Source organism: Octopus sinensis, unplaced genomic scaffold (genome assembly GCF_006345805.1).
Source record: "Octopus sinensis unplaced genomic scaffold, ASM634580v1 Contig18742, whole genome shotgun sequence".
Lineage (NCBI taxonomy): Eukaryota > Metazoa > Mollusca > Cephalopoda > Octopoda > Octopodidae > Octopus > Octopus sinensis.
This window is the reverse complement of record NW_021835991.1, coordinates 193,703-199,244: the sequence shown is the minus strand read 5'-3', so window position 1 is coordinate 199,244 and position 5,542 is coordinate 193,703. Positions and strand designations below refer to the sequence as shown.

The 5,542-nt window shown below is 35.5% G+C and overlaps 1 pseudogene; it reads left to right on the top strand.

Moving 5' to 3' along the window:
* Positions 1–263: 263 nt before the first annotated feature.
* Positions 264–2,188, top strand: LOC118761928 (annotated as a pseudogene).
* The last annotated feature ends 3,354 nt before the right edge of the window (positions 2,189–5,542 follow it).

Genomic DNA, 5,542 nt, shown 5'->3' with positions numbered 1-5,542 from the left:
TGACATTTTTTTAACTTTAAGATCCACTTTCAGAGGATGAAGTCAAAGATGACATTTGTGACTTCTTTTATGACTCATTGGGCCTTATTATAGAGGAAGACGACATTTCGATTCGTTATGTAAATAAATTTTAAATCTATTTAAATTAGGTTGCTCATGTTGTGGTTAATTTGTTTAATTTAAGGACGAATTGGCAACAGCTGAATATTGAACTAAACAAAATTTCTGATTTGTCTTGTGATTTAAATTATGGAATTATTCCAATGGAGATGGAGGAATGTAATAAAAAGATTGAAAATGATCGTGAATTGTATAAACAAGTTGATGAGGAAGAATCCGGTTGGACAACAGTGAACCACAAGAAATCAAGGAATAAATAATATTTATTTCTTTTAAATGTTTTTTAATTTAATATAATAGTTTTTTAAGAATAATTATAAAAAATAATAAAGTAAATATCTATAACTCGTTTTTTATATGTTAATCATTGATTTTTAAAAATAATTAAGAATATGATTTATTTTTGTATTAAAAATTATATAATATATATAATATTAATTAATAAATAAAAATATTAAATAAATTATTAAAATAAATTAAGCACGTGAAGTGTTGTATATCACATAATGGACCTGGAGCACGAAAACATGGTATAAAATCTAAAATAAAACCTATTTAAGACAGAAGAACCAAACCTTAAGGCCAACGTTTAAAATCCAAAAAATGGCCTTTATTACTCAAAGTAATCCCCACTAAATTCAATTTAAAAAGAACTACGAAAAACTAAATGTACGAACCAATCACTACGTACCTCTCCCATACGGAGTTTCCTTTAAACAGACCAATTGATCAATATATAAGGCATTTTAATATATTATACTATAAAAATAGATCTGGATTTATTAATTTGGATAAACCTGCAAATCCGTCCTCCCATGAAGTAGTGGCGTGGGTAAAGAGAATTCTCAGAGTGAATAAAACAGGCCATTCTGGCACATTAGACCCAAAGGTTACAAATAAGACATTTTTAGCCCATTTAGGTCACTGGATGTCTTATTGTGTGTATAGAAAATGCCACAAGATTAGTCAAATCGCAACAAACAGCCGGAAAAGAGTATGTCTGTGTCATGAGCTTACATAAAGCCATAAAAAATATCACGGAAATTCAAAATGTTTTTTTTATTAATATTTTTAGTCACTTTCTTATTTTCGTGGGTCAATTTTCAAAAACCTCCAGCGATTGCAGCAGTGAAGAGACAGTTGCGAGTCCGAACAATTTTTGAGTCAAAATTATTAGAATTCCACAAGGATAAAAACATTGGTAAATATAATTTTTATTATATAGCACTTTTTTCTGTAAAATGTGAGGCAGGGACATATATCCGTACACTTTGTGAGCATATTGGAGTACATCTTGGAGTAGGGGCAGAAATGACTGAACTAAGAAGAGTCCAATCAGGAAAAATTACCGAATATGTATATTACTAGTCAAAACATATTTTAAGGACAATTTAGTGACTCTTCATGACGTCTTGGACGCCCAGTGGTATTACGACAATAAAAATAACGAAACATACCTCAGACATGTGATCAAACCAATGGAAGGCTTATTATTATCCTACAAACGTATTTTTATCAAAGATTCAGCTGTATGTTCAAAAAATGACAAAATAGGTCAATGCTGTGTGCTATGGGGCAATGGTCCTCGCCCCTGGAGTACTGAGATATGATGAAGGAATCACCTTGGATAGTGTGGTTGTAATAGTTACTACGAAAGGAGAAGCGGTTGCCTTGGGGGTAGCCAAAATGGAGTCTGCGGACATTGGGATGTGTAGTCATGGAGTAGTGGCTAAGCTTAAGAGGGTTTTAATGGAAAGAGATACATATCCACGTCGTTGGGGACTTGGTGATGTGGTAGGTCTATTTATGGCGGGAAATTGTGTTTTAGTCTAAATTGAAGAAACATTTGATAGAGAATGGAATGTTGCTTCAATATGGACGTAGAAATGAGACAACCCCACAAGAGTGGATTGACCAGTACGATTTGATGTCTAATTTAGTCAATATCGACAATTGAGGTTTAAATTGAACTTGGCGATACCTTCTCCATGGGAGGTGTCTCCAATGGTGGCCGGGAAGGGGACTAAGAGAAAGAAGCTGATGGAATCTGCTGAATTTGTCCCCATTGTGACTGATGATGCAGCCAATGTCGAGACTGTGGTTGTAAAAAGGAAGAAGACGGTTAATCAGTCTATGTCTGGTTGTGATGGAAATGTGGTCGAGACGTCTTTTGTAAGGAAAGAGAAAAAAAAGTTATTTTATTTGTTATTTTGTAGAAAAAATAGGGATGACATTAATTAGATATGATTTTGTTTTTATTATGATTTTTACAGTTTTTTGTTATATTTTTGTAGTATGCAGGTCTAGTAGTAATTTAGCAAGTCAATTGCAGGTCAGTCAAGTCTGAGATAGTTGGTTATTTAACTGTTACTGATTTATAAATGTGGTACATTTACAAGTAAAAAGTCGGGTTAACTTACTATGGAGTGAGTTATGTATTATGAACCCAAGCAGGTTTGGTTGTGCAGTGTAGTTCAAAATATTTGAGAATTTTGTGTAAAAGTATCAAAAATATATCAAATACGTTACGATCTGGCGATCTTATTACTAAAAACTCAATTAAATAGCCACTTTTAAGACGGGCGAACGTTGAAAATAGAAATTCATTTTAAAACAAATGTTCGGGTACGTCAAATGCCGAACTCAATACAATAATTTGCTCCAATGAGTGCAAATTTAACTTATATCAGAGTGATGGACACAGATATATACGCTATTATCCCGAAGAAAGTTATAATTTAAATAACATTCTTCCTACTGTGAAACACGGTGGTGGAAACATAATGCTACCGTCCAAAGGCGTTGGTAGAATCGTTTTTATCGATGAAAAATAAATGCTGCTTATTATAAACAAATTTTGGCACAAAGCATACGGCCAAGATTGTTTGCGAATGGATACGCGAAAAAATATCAAAACACTTGAATGCCCTTCTCAAAACACTGATTTAAATCTAATAGAGCACAAATTTCGAAGGTTGGACTACTGAAGAAATCCCAAACCAAAGCCGAAACAACGAATTTGGACAACGAATCCGTTCGCATTGGTTTGTGTCTACGCCTTGGGATCGAAATTTGCCAGTCACATCAGTACAGATGCGGAAAAGTCATTGACAGGAGAGGGCTACACCCCCTTTCTTGTCGCCTCAGTGCCGGCAGAATACCCAGACATGCCGCCTTGAATGATATTGTTAAGCGCGCGCTCAACGCCGCTGGATTCCCTTCGGTCCTGGAGCCGGTTGGGTTAGACCGTGGTGACGAAAAACGTCCCGATGGGTCCACGCTATTCCCGTTCAAAGGGGGACTCGCTTTCGTTTGGGACGTCACCTGTGTCGACTCGTTTTCCTCGTCATCTCTCATCGACTCTGCCTACCGCCCTAGCTCAGCCTCCGCACATGCCGAAACGAAAAAAATCGCAAAGTAATCCTCATTGAAAAACACCTGCATTTTCGTCCCCCTGGCTTTCGAGTAGAGTGGGATAATCGCCCCAAAAGCCCTGAGGTTCCTTTCGGAGATCGGCTTGATGATCTCGAGGAAGAGTCACGATAGACGTGATTTTAGCTGGCTTTTTCAGCTCATTTCGCTTGCGATATTGTACGGAAACTGCCTGTCTATTTGCTCGTCCTCTCAATCAAATAATTAACGTGGATGAATTAGAATTTAATTTTATAACAATAATTGATTAACTTGTTAAAAATGGCCGAAATAATAAGCATCTGGAACTTTATAAATTATATCAAAGTTTCCATACCCGTTTAACAAAAGTATATGTTTGAAAATGGAAGACATTAAGTTTTTTGAATTTTTTTTAAATCATCGTTATCACTAATAAAAAAACAAATAGTCAATTTTGAAATATTTTTCGTGTTTTTTTTTAAAAATAGATATTGTTAATTTTTACAATTATTTATACGAATACGTAAAACTACAGTGCTGGTAGAAAAAAACCGGTTTTGCAGTTACAGTCTAACCTCTTTTTGGGGCACCTAGTGCCCCAAAAACAGGGGTTCCCCCAGATAGAGGGGTTTTCTAATATTAACGAAAAAAACTAACGTTTTGTTAATTTAAAACCAAAAGATGTTTATTCTTAATTTCATTTAACAATTTTAGTCTTTACTTGTCGGGAAATGATCCGTTATTTTCGCTCCGAATTGGTACTTTTGAATTAATCGATCCATTGTCAAATTAATCGATCCAAAACGACCTTGTCGGAAATGAATTATCGGGTTCTCTGAGCCCTCAGAACCTTCACATCCATCAAAATTAACATCCATCAAAACAACAGAAACACGTTATTATTTGTTATTATAAAATAAAATACAAAATTATAACTAAAAAATATAATAAAATTAAATGCCCCATAACGGGGGTTATCTTATAAAGAATAAACAGAAAAACTCCTAATAGAAATTCAAATTGCCCCAAAACCCGAGGGTGCCCCAAAATCCGAGGGTGCCCCACGTCCGGGGTCGCCCCAATAAGGGGTTGCACTGTACTAACTTTTTTTGGTTGGTTGTCAACGCAGATTAATGACAGGGAGCCAAATCTTGTTGAAAAGTGAACTGATTTAGTCCCATTTTCGCTCCGAAACAAACAAATTATTCGTTATTACATTTATATATTTAGCGGAATTGAGTGTTCCATCAACAAACACTAAATTGCCCATTCCTTGATAGGAGATACACCCCCAAACCATAACACTACCTCCACCAAATTTTACTGTAGGCGTTATAGGGCTCAATTCATAACATGAACTTTTTTTTGATAATAGTATTGCCTTTTTTTAGTATGAAAAATCTGAAAAGATGCTTCATCAGAGAAAATAATAGTTTTCCATGCGTCATTCTTCATCCGAATAAATATTTTTGACAATTCATATCTTTTTATTACTTAATCAGTCCATTTACTAGTCTCTTTGCATTTTCTAATACTTGGTCAGATATTTTGTTGGGGACGATTCGATTCGGGGGAAAAGGTCACCTGAGACCGCAGACTTCCGTGTTTTGGAAGCTAAATTGTCTTGTCCTACGATATATGTACTCAACACAACTGTAAACTGTTCACGTTATGTTGTAGTGAAGCTATCTCACTCTTCAGTCTTGTTTTTTAGAATTGATTTCATTTTTGTCATAAATGTTCAGTTTTTGGTCAATTTGGACTATTTCATCCCTCATTTGCTCCAATTCGACATTCTTCTTGTCAATCTCCCTTTCAGTCGGAGTCGAGTCATCCTCCGTGCTCTTCATGTCCTCACTACTCTTCTTCAACCGGGACCGAATGTGGATTGACCTACCAATCATCACTGCCACAATACTCCAGCTCTGTCTGTCTAATCTGAGTCTCCAACACTGACACCCCACGCTTTGCGTCTACCCATTACTATCACCCACTACCAATCAACTGCTGCTGAAGAGTGTTCCTCTTT